We start from the raw sequence: 10113 nt of genomic DNA, 5'->3' as shown, positions 1-10113 counted from the left end.
ATTTAATATTCATCTCTTGGTCAAATGTGTACTGTCATGTTAGTCATGCCCCATTTAAAATCATGGTAAAGCTCCTATAGATTTCAAGAAGGGAAATTTAGGCTGTATATAGGAGTTTGTTAAAGTATGATATTATTTCAGAAGCCAGTGATAGTTTTGTTTAAAGATGGTGATTTCCAGCAAAAGAAAGATTTCAGCGGAGTCTCACAACAAATACATCTGCTCCTGCATTCTTGAGCTCAGCAGTCTCATCCACCAGAGAAGGACTGCTCTGGGACAGACACAGCAGGGTGTTTTGGGTTGTGTGATTTAGGGAACATTAAAAGCCTGCTGGCAATGAATGCAGTGAGGAATAAACACCTCACAGTGACCAGGGGGGTGAGCGGGCCATTTTCAGTGCTTAATAATATTTTCCAGGCTTAAATTTTGAATCTTTTTGCTTCAGACTCAACATCGTTTCAGTTTAGAAATCAGATTCTAGGTACTTCCACAGCTCCACAATGCATGCCATGATAAATTAATAAATTCAAAAAATTGCATTTTTAAGTTGCACAAAGTAGGCCAGTTTTTTAAAGGTAGAGATATACTCATATTTAATGTAATTTCTCAGTCACCAACTTGGATTTAAGCTCTAACATGATTTATGCCAAAACTGTTACAGTCCCAAGGCACGGGCTCGCTTCATTCCTGACTTCACTATCTCTGTCCATGCTATGAGCTTGTGTTGATTCTTTATTCAATCAGCTTAAAGTCAGGCTATTTCAAGTACCCTCACAGGATCTCACAGGCCATTTGTGCTGCAGCCTTTTGCACTTGCAAGCATCCTACTTGTAAACATGCTTCCTCTTCCTTTATTTATCATCACTCAAGAGCTACATCTTATCTCTCTTCACATACTACACCTTATCAAAATTGGTGAGGAATGAAGAGTTCCAACATCACTTTATATTGCAGCATCCTCCTTGCAGCATACAGTTTCTTAGAGGAAGAGTCCTGGTCCTCCACATCAATCATTTGGCAAAAGGTGGTAGGGTGTCAAAAGAAAGACTCACATGAAGTCCCTAAACCTGTACTGATATTTGTCTCAAAGTGTTGTCAGACCTTGTCTTCCTAAGAAGCAAATACAAAGGGCAGTCTGTAGGCTGGGAACTCTGCCAAGCGCCAACCTTGTAGCAGTAAATACCTGGATGAAGATTACAAGACTTTGAGAAAAAAAGTGACAAACACTTTTAGTTTTATATGGACCAGCTCACTTCTGTCTTTATTCAACATAAGCCCATCTGGACCAAGGGAATAAACTGTCCCTATAGCTATAGAAAGCTGTAGTGAACTGTTTGGTGATACCATCCCTGCAAAGCAGTGACAAGGGGACATGGAACACAGCTGGGAATCCAGAGTGTGTGTTTTAAAAGACATACCAGGACCAGCTACAGCCTTTCAGCAAACCTGCTCTTGGAATGACTCTTTCAGCCTCTGAATTTAGCCGCATCAATTGTATTTGTCTCAACATCCCACTAGTGCCTTTGCAAAAAACACACTTTTGATGAATACTCAGTTTGAAATTAGGAGTTATTTTGGAAAAGAAAAAACACACACTTTTTATCAAGAAGTAAAATTCTCTGACCTAACACATTCAGGAAAGCATCCACATGCCCAGACATTCAGCCTAGTAATTAACTTGTTGGTCAAATGCCTTCTGCCCAAAATCCTACTGCTACATCCTACACAATTTAGAAGGTACCTTCTTCAGTACTGAACACTCCCCTGGTTGTTGGGCTGCAGAAAACAAGGGGAGGGAAGTGAAAAAAGGATTCATGAGAGAACCTCTGCAGTTTGCCTTTTAGAGCCAAAGTAAAGCAAATTGGTACCTGACCCAGCCAATATGCCCTGGACTGCCATTTGTGTACACAGGGAGCTTAAGATGTCCAAGGATACAGACTAATTCAGTTGAGTGCTGACAGTTTTCCCAGGCTGAACAAAGTCTTCCATTACTTGCTGGGATAGAAAACAACTGTTCTTAGTCATACCTGTAATGATTTACACACCTTCATTTTTAATTGCCACACATGTAAAGAGGCCATCAAAAATAATAAGTAAGTGACCTCAGATGCAAGTTTAGACTTCTCCAGTTCCTGTTAGATGGGGATATTTTTCAGCACTAGGAAATTAAAAGCAGCATTTAATGGCAATTCCTTTTATAAAAGGCATATAGTGAGACTCTACAAAAATAGCAAGTATCTGAATATTATTAAATGTATTCTGAATACTCCATTATACCATGAATATTCATTATGGAAAACATGGGCATGCCTAAACTGAAGGATCACAGACAAGCCAGGTATTAAAGTATATTGACATGCTGTATGTTTTTTGTGAAATGCTTCTAATAGCCACTTATAGTCTAGTACTCTATAAACTATAAAATCTTCAAGGATTAGAACACCTGGGAGTCACTGCAAACAAATGGCAGAGAGAGTTTTTTAAAAAACTGTAAAACCATCCATAAAATAAAAAGAAAGGGATACCTTTACAGACATTTGTGCTCATCTTTACATGCTGTACTTCTGTATTTTCTGTGCAATGTGACACTCAAAGTAATTAGCAGTAACAAGTAGCTTTGTGTTGCTTTTTCTCTGAATAGTGCATTAATTACTGGTAAGTGTGGTCTCTCCATCTAATTCTATTTCCTAAGGCCTCATTTGCTTTCTAAACTGCTGCCAGACACTATGAAAAAGTGTAAAATTTTTGTCTCTTATCACTCCAGGCTAATTCACATGATTAGTATTTTTATCCATTTTATTTTGTTCTTATCAATTTTATTTGTCCCTCTACTAAATGGCACAACTTGCTTGATGCCCATACCTGCACTTTTCCTGTGCTTCCCTTCTGTTTATCAGCACATCCACATTCACATCACCTGTTTCTTCTCTTCCAGTTTTATGGGGCAAACTTTAGACATCTTGTGTCAAGTGAAAGGGAGGAGGGAGACAGAAATACAAAGATTTCTAGTCTTAACTGTATTAATTAAAAGTTATTAGCTGTAAGTGCTCCCAGACAAACAGATCCTTATGTACCCCCCAACACTGTCTGCCAACTACCAGACAGCCCCCAGGTTGGAAGGGGTTCTGACCTCTGATATGCAGCCACACTTCAGCCAGGGAGAAATTATAGCAATAAGCACCTCCAGAAAAATTAGAGCCTTATGAACCCAGCACTGCCTGCCGAACTAGGACAGAACACAGGCTGGAAGGTTTTCTAACCCCTGATGTGAGGACCACACAAGCCAGGGAGAAAATTATTAGCAATAAGCGCTTCTAGACAATCAGTCTTATGTTCCCCAACACTGTCTGTCAACTAACAGACAGCCCACAGGTTGGAAGGGTTTCTGACTTCTAATGTGAAGCCACACTTAAGCCAGAAAAGAACTTTTCTCACAACAGCTCCCAAACTAACATTCATTAATACAAATATATGACAGTTATTGTGGGTTCTGCTTTGCCGGTGATAACGTTCAGCTGCAGGATTGTATTTAATTGATAATAAAAGACCCCAAACAAAACCAGCACAAAACACATTCTACAAACACACTAAACTCAAGTTACAATACAGCAGTGTATCCCATTTTCACAACAGAAACTAGCAACAAGAACTACTAACTAAAAACACAGCCACCTAAAGCATTTATCTAGACACTCTCTTGATAACATAAGACAATAAAATATCTTACACACCACTCTCTCTGTAACACAAAAGGGAAGAGCAGAGCTGCTCCTTTATCAACACACATGTTGAAAAAAGAAACTGCACCTCGAAAGTCAAGCAAGTTACTATAGAGCAAAACAGAGCTGGTCTTATAAAGTAAGAATAGCAAAAAGCAATAACCAATATAAAGTAGCAAAGTGTGAAGCAAGTTACTGTTATTAGTATTAAGGTAGCAAAACACATTTAGTAAAAGAAATGCTTATAAAGTAAGAATCAAAGTAAGAAAGGAAGAAGGTAAAGTTAAGAAAGTAAAGTTAGAAAAAATAGAGAGCACATGGTCTCCTCACCCCTACATTGTGCCAAGAGGAGGAGGACAGGACAAGCTGCAGCAGTGACCTTCACAGAGACACTGGCATTTTTCCCTCTCCTACTGGAGTTTAAACTTCAAACACTTTTTATACCTTTTTTTTTCCTTCGTGTGGTTTTGTGACCAATAGTCAATCTATTGTGGGGGTGATGACGATGCAGATGCCTGAGGCGAGGTGGCTCCTAGAAGATATCACAAAGGGAGGCCCTGATATTGCTTAACACTCCACCCTATGTTAATCTTATCAGCTTGAAAGCCTTTATCCTGGGCCAGGAGCATCTCTCCAAGGGGCTGAGATGTCTCCCTCAACCCATCAGGCCTTATCAGAGGGGCCATCACACCACAATCTTGTAATTAGTTAAAAGTGATAGGAGCCAGTCAGAGACCACACTGCTCCCAGTGCCTGGTCCTTGTCAGGGCCAGCTGCTCCCCAGGCACAGGGAGATACAGCACAGCAAGCAGAGCAGATGGCTCACCAGGCACCATCCTGCTGTCCTAAAATAAGGGAGCTGGGAGGCTAGGGACAGTAGCCAGGGTCAAACTAGGTCACCAAGCAAGCTCATAGCAATGAGGCAGGTCCAAGGTCAGGCTGGGAAGTCAGTCGCAGGTCAGGGTCAGACAGAGCCCTGTGACTGACAAGCAGGTCTGTGATGCCAGAGCAGGGCTCAGGTCAAGCCAGGAAAAGGCACAGCCTTGTGATCACCAGCCAGGACCATAGTGACAGGAAAGAGAAAAGGTCAGGCTAGGAAGTCAATCCACAGGTCTGAGGTCAGGACAGTCCACAATGACCCATCACCAGGACCCATGGACAGGCACAGGTATGACTGTGGTAGAAATAGGTACAGCTGAACTTATATAGAACCTCTGGGCCCATGGGCAGGGGTGTGGGAGAGGCAAATAAAGGCTTATTAGTGCTGCCTCCACAGTCTACTCCTTTCTTTTCCTTGTGTCCTGTTCCTCCCACCCTCCTTAAGCCTTAGTGCTTGTGAGGCTGCATGTGTAGTAGGACCAGCTAAGTAAAAACTAACCCTTTTTGGCAAGGTTATTTCTGGTTATCTTAGTAAGCTTATTCATCTCCCCACACTGCTGTATGAACACTAGAACTGGGGCTGTGGAGGCAGCTGGAACATGTGGCTCAGAGTTGGCAATCAACAGATGGTGGCAGATGTGGCAGTGTGGTTGAATTGGGATCTATGCCACTTGTGTAACTATACTCAGACTCTTAGGGAACAGTATAGATATGGAATTTCATACTGCAATTACCTCCTAATTTCAGAGCAGGTGTGTTATTGCCAGTGTCGCTGCTCACAAACATCATCTCTAAGTTAAGTTATTTTTTTATTTTATATAGCTCTACTAGATGATCTACATGCAGCTGGACTAGATGCTTGTTGTGGGGCCCTCCCAACTGAAATATTCTGTTCTACAGAGCTGTGATGTACTTGTATTTGCCTAAAAGTGCTAGAGGATACTCACTGTCTCTAAGAGCATAGTCTGAAGAAGAAACATTAAAATAAAGGCGAACCAGTGGCAAAGAAGAAGAAAGGGAAGAGGAAACAATGTAATTTTATTTTAAATCGGAGCTTGTTTTTTCTTTCCACCCTCTGTGAAATAACTCAGCAATGGAATGCAAATTAACATTCATGGGTTTTTTAAACAATAGCCTTTGTGTTCTGAACCACACTGACAAAGCAGAACAATCCCAGCAAAACATGATCACAAAATCTTTTGCCAGCAATGTGCTAGCCAGTTTTGTTGGAAACGTCTAATGCTGCGAGGGAATCTGTTTTGGAAAGTAATAATGTAAATTTAGCTTCTTTTTACTCAGCTGAGAATCCATTTCATTTTTTCTCAAGCCGAATTTCAAACTGTTGCATCACAGTAAATTCCATGAAGTCAGCATGTCCGAGGCTCTAGGCCTAGGAAGCCAGGCTAGACATACACAGTAAGGGCATAACTCCATCTCCAGGATTTTTGTTGTCAGTTAAAACTGCCTTGAAAAGCACACTGCTTCACTGTCAGAGACCTGACTACTCATTGTGCTTGCAAAGACAGAAAACAGGATGTATCTATCACCAGCACCTATGCCTTTTGATCTGAAGATACTGAGGGATAATACTCATGATATACATGATGCCATCTTTCCTTCCAAGTGGAAACACTACAAGTTCAAAATACGTGCTTTTTCCTGAGAAATCTAAAATTTGTAAAACTAATCCCATTATTGCAGTTATTCCTGGAAGATGTCAGCTCCTGTGGAAGAGAACTTTGCTGCTCTATTAAACTGCTGCATGGCCTCTTTTTAGACCAAATCACTGTTTCCAATCCAAGTGTGTAAAATCCCCCAACATGTGGGCAGAACCACATTGCCTGAGAGACCTTCCTGGAATAAGTGTTGAAAAGCTTTGCAGGATGGTCAAACATTTGTAGTGAAGGTGTCATGAATGAGTGGACAGTACATTGGCAGCATTCAGCAGCAACCCTTCAGGTATAGCAAACTTGAGAGTTCTCTGGCTCTGAGAGGTTGTCCCACTCAGAGGGAGGGCAGACAAAACTAGTGGGATGTCAGATACATCACAGCCCAGTGAGGTCCAGGAGAGCTCCTATTGTCTCACTTAGGACCATTGTTTAGAGGGTGGCAGAAGAGTTGGTTTTAGTCATAGTTATTTTCCATCCTGGCCACAATTAGGGGCAGTAACTTCCTTTGAACAAAAAAATTGTTGTTCCACTCATATTGTTATTTAGGCAAGAAGTTTCCAAGTCTGTTCATTAAGAAACAGGAGCTTTTTAGCCAACTTAGGTTCCTGGGAGCAGTGTTTCTGTAAGCTCAAGAGGAGTGCAGTCCAGGTGCTGTTCGTACAGGGCAAGGCCTAACAAGCATTTCTGAGATCACAGTGCGGCCCAAGGAGGGGGGAGGGTGCACGAGCACAGAAGGCAAGCTTGAAGGTACACTGCAAGGTGTTTCTATCAACATTCTCTGAAATGATAACCATCAACAGCTGTCACCACTGTGAAATCTTCTGCGTAAATCAGAGAAGATATCCTCTGCATTAGCAGTGGAGAATATATGAATATCATACCCAGCAGTAACAATCATAAGCCAGTGGAGGGAAAAGGGAGGACAATTGGGGTTTGTGTGTCTTTCTCTTACACATCATGTAGTTTTCAGCCATTTCCAGGCTGTGGTTACTCACTGTGGGTAAGCAGGTTGGCGGCTGCTGCTGCTGTGCGAGGTTCTCTGCTGCTTTAAAATGGACCAGTGCAACTGGACAAATGCAGAAGAAGAACAGGGACAAAATAACTGTGCATTTAAAGCATAAGAGCACAACAAAGGAAAAATAGCAATCTTAGAACTCTCATAAGGGATAAGGGGAAACAAATTATTAACATCCCTCATGAGTTCTTGCTGACTTGACAAGGATTCCACTGGCACTACCTCTTACTTTGAAACGGAGGACCTTTATTGGAGAAAAGACTTTGATGATTTGGGAATGTTTAGCATCTTGTTAAATATAACATGCTGAGCCTATTTGTTTGAAAAGGTCTATGGTTGCCTTAGCTTGTGATCTCTAATCACCTTACTATGACTAAACAGCACAAAAGCTGATATTATCTAAATGTTTATCAACCAAAATTTAATCTAACTGCATACTGTGCCTTTAAAAGATACCAAAATTATTATGTTTATAACAGCCACCAAAGCTCTGCATTAATGATCTATTCCTAGGGCTGTAACACCAAAGAAGCCATAAAAAGGGAAAACTGAGAATTGCTTCCTGGTATCTAGGACCAAATACTCTTTGCCAGGGCAGTAAGTGCTTGTGAACGAGACACTCAGGACAGAGACCCCCTCGATCATTCAACTTGTGTTACCAAAATTCTGTGGAGATGACAGTTCCCACCCATACTCAGGTTTCAGTCTGCGGCTGCTCTAGATGTGGTCCCGTATTTGCCGTGCGTGCAGTGATACTCAGAACGGACCCTCCATGCCGCGTTACTCCAGGCGTCACACCCGCAGCGCTTTTTTCCATCTGTCAGCTCGGACTTTCCCCACCTCCCTCTGGCAGGATTCTTCTCATCTTCTCTCTCCTCCCCCGCCTCAACACTGTGCATAGCAGGGTGAAATACAAAAAGCAGCAGGATTTAAATTTATTTATGGTGAAAAAAATTTAATAATTAAAAGCCACATCTTTGTTCTTTTATTTTCTAGTATTTGTCTGAATTAACTTTAACTTCCATTGCTAATATGGACCCTATACTATTATATAGCTTGTTTCCACACTTTTACATAGCATTTCAGTGATGTTGAAATGTGTACCGCTCTCGAAGGCCTGTTCAGCAGGTGTGAATGTACACTTCAGGGTTCTGCGTTGTTTTTGACATCCTGTGACGTTTCCTCGCCGCAGTCTCGGGTTACACAAGCGCGGTGCGGGCGCGGCTGAGCGGCCCGGCCGGCGGCCTCTCGGCGGCAGCAGCAGCAGCACCAGCAGCAGCAGCAGCACCAGCAGCAGCAGCAGCACCAGCAGCAGCAGCAGCACCAGCAGCAGCAGCAGCACCAGCAGCAGCAGCAGCACCAGCAGCAGCAGCAGCAGAAGCGTCCCAGCTGGGCTCAGCTCACACAAAAACCTCAGGCCATTCCTTTTTGTCAAGTCACCACCGCAATACCATTCTCTCCCTATGCTATACTGCAAGACAGGAAACTTTTTTCCCCGATCATACCTAAAATTCAGGGCTCATTCCAACTGGCAAAGAGGAACTCATTGTCAGCTGGGTTCAGTTTTCAGTCCCTGTGCAGACTGTGCTGTACGTCTGACAGCATTAAGCTAAAATAAAGGCCAAGCTGAAAACGGCTTATCAGCTGCCTGATCACAGAAGAGATTGACAAGTGGCTGGGCTCGTACTTCCTCATTTTTTGATACTTTAGGTTACAGTGGAGGATCTCATTGGTTCATCTAAGCTCACTGCTAAACAAGCTGTCTTTTACTCCTCCTTTTTCATCTGCTTGTTAGATCTGCAAAAATAAGACCACATACACAAGGCCACTACTTCCAGATTTAAATGTCACAAGTTAAGCATGTCAATATGTAGTGAATGATACAGTAATCCAGCAGTTACTGAAACTTTATCCTGAAGGACAGTGCAACTCTTTTTTTCTCATCACAGCATCACTGGAGAGGCTTTGGGATCCTGTTACTATACTAGGAAGAATATTAGCATTTATGTTAAAATAATTTTTAGCTTCACAGATATATCTCAAAGCTAAAAGCAAGCATACCCTGAAAGGTTAAAAGGCAAGTGAAACAGATTCACTTTTCTTTAATTTTATAATAGTTTAAAAGTTGACAGTTAATTTTCTGGAATAGGTACTTATGAATGGGTCTCTTGGGATTGACAATGCTGGAAAAATTTTCAACAAAAAATTAGTCAATTTTTTTCAGATTTCCGTGTCTATGTATCCTCTCTAAAAATAAACCCTCAAAAAATTAATTAGCCTTACCTTACTCCAAAAGGCAACCTGTAGACTTTTCAGGGCATACAGTGACTGTGGGGAGCAAGAGGTAAAATGTACTCATGTCCTTCCCTCAAGTACAGCACATTTAGAGGTCCTACAAGAACAATGTATCAGCATTGTTAGGGCAAGAACTCATTTCTTTAAATAAAAAAAAAAAGAATTTGTGTTTCTCCTTTTCGAAGTATTTCAGAATTTGATAGTAAAAGGGACAAATTCCCCCCCAAAATGGAGTTTGCTAAAATATTAATAAAACTTCATTGTTCTACATGTAATAAGACAAAATAGTTTACATATTTTCAAATATTAAAAACAATTCCAAAGCTTGATTCTGCAAGCTGATTTCACATTTGGAAAGGCTGTAATCAGAACTTACTCTACTGCTGTTTTCCTATCAAACAGTAGTTACCTTCAGGTGGATTCAGACATTTTCTCTATAATCATCATTTCTACTGCAGCCCAGTGACAGTAGGTTTTCATGTCCTTTAAAATAAACCCTGTTTTAAACCTCCTCAGGCAAACCTGCAGTATTTCC

Source organism: Pithys albifrons, chromosome 11 (genome assembly GCF_047495875.1).
Source record: "Pithys albifrons albifrons isolate INPA30051 chromosome 11, PitAlb_v1, whole genome shotgun sequence".
NCBI lineage: Eukaryota > Metazoa > Chordata > Aves > Passeriformes > Thamnophilidae > Pithys > Pithys albifrons.
This window is presented reverse-complemented; position numbering follows the sequence as displayed.